General features: G+C 55.3%; 1 long non-coding RNA gene across 1 annotated transcript; it reads left to right on the top strand.

Moving 5' to 3' along the window:
* Positions 1 to 774: 774 nt before the first annotated feature.
* Positions 775 to 1,348, top strand: LOC115298079. Its single transcript, XR_003911590.1, has 2 exons — positions 775 to 930; positions 1,144 to 1,348. It is a non-coding gene; the product is annotated as an uncharacterized LOC115298079 (long non-coding RNA).
* The last annotated feature ends 60 nt before the right edge of the window (positions 1,349 to 1,408 follow it).

Here is a 1,408-nt window from a genome sequence, read left to right as displayed (position 1 = left end):
CCTGTGTTCAGTCTTGTGATGGTTCATTCTGTGGGGGAGAGGGTGATGGAGCCCAGGGGGTAGGGAAAGGGCTAGGGGTGAGGCACCTGAGCTGAGGATTGAGGGATAAGAGATGTCCTGACCAAGTCCTCCAGGGTCCCGCCCCTGCGCCCCCCCCTCCAGAAGATCGCCAGAACCTAGGTAGAGCCTGGCATGCACTTGATGCTTAAAACATACCTTCTGAATACATAAATAAATGTCACCAGTTTACTAAGCATCTACTATGTGCCAGGCTCTGTCCTGGGCACTGAGGATACAGGGCTGGGTAGGACACATTCACCACCCAGGAAGGGGAGCACAGGCTGTGGGCAGAGTGAGTGACAGTCCAGCCTGGGGGCAGCAGGGAATTTCTAGAGGTTGCAGGGCTCAGCTGGGACTGGGAGGATGAGCAGGGCAGCTGGCCACAGGGAGGAGAGAGAGCAGGGGTGCAGGCTGAGGGGTGGAGGTCCAGCAGGGTCAGGTCCCTGAGAATCCCAGGGATGGAGCCACCCAAGGACTGTGTACGGCCAGGGTTGTTTCCCCGGCTGGAAGCCCTCCACCCTGACCCTTGACCTGCCACCAGCTCTGGCCCCCACCACCCTACCACCCCAACCTTCATTACAGAGCGTAACTTACCCCCCTGAATTCTCTGCAGTCTCACATCTGATTCTGCGCCCCCCCCCCCCCCCCCCAATTCTGGAACCACCTCACAAAGGTAAGATTCTCCTATGAGGGCAAGAGAAAGGAAGAAGCAAAGGGGGCAGAGGGGACATTCTCCTGGGGACAGAATGGAGGGGGTGGCTGTGGCTATGTGCAAGATAATAAGCCTGCCCCTGACACTGCAGGCTCTCAGTCAACGCCAAGATCAAGGACCAAGGAGGGCCAGCCCCAAGATTCCATGGATTTTGAAATGTAAAATTTGCTATTCCCCAAAGGCTGGGGATGAGCCCCTGCTTTTCCTGAGAACGCTGTCCATCCTGGGCAATTTGGGGTCGTTGGTCACCTGGCTATGGACAGAGGTGGCCAGGAAAGGGGTCTGTGTTTAGACAGATGGGAATTAGGGAGAAGCCTCCCACTCATGCAGGTGGGAGGGTCCAGGTGGGAGTTGACCTGAGTACCTTCCAGGGTCAAGTCAGGGCTGGCAGACCCAGCCAAACGCACACCACCTCCTCTAGTGGAACGGCTTGAGACAGAGCTCCGACACCCATCGGAAGCAGGAACGCACAGGCAGACCTCCGATTCATTCAAAGCAAAATAATTCCTCCTGCCTTGCAGTGACCCCACGGTTTATGTACTCACTTATGCTGAAAATAAATACACTTTAAAGAGCCATATCTTCTCAAGAGTTCGTGGCTTTTCTAGATTCATTTCTCTTAATGAATCTTCCACA

The sequence above is a fragment of the Suricata suricatta genome, chromosome 8 (genome assembly GCF_006229205.1).
Source record: "Suricata suricatta isolate VVHF042 chromosome 8, meerkat_22Aug2017_6uvM2_HiC, whole genome shotgun sequence".
NCBI lineage: Eukaryota > Metazoa > Chordata > Mammalia > Carnivora > Herpestidae > Suricata > Suricata suricatta.
The sequence above is the reverse complement of the archived record's forward strand: the minus strand, read 5'-3'. Positions and strand labels throughout refer to the sequence as shown.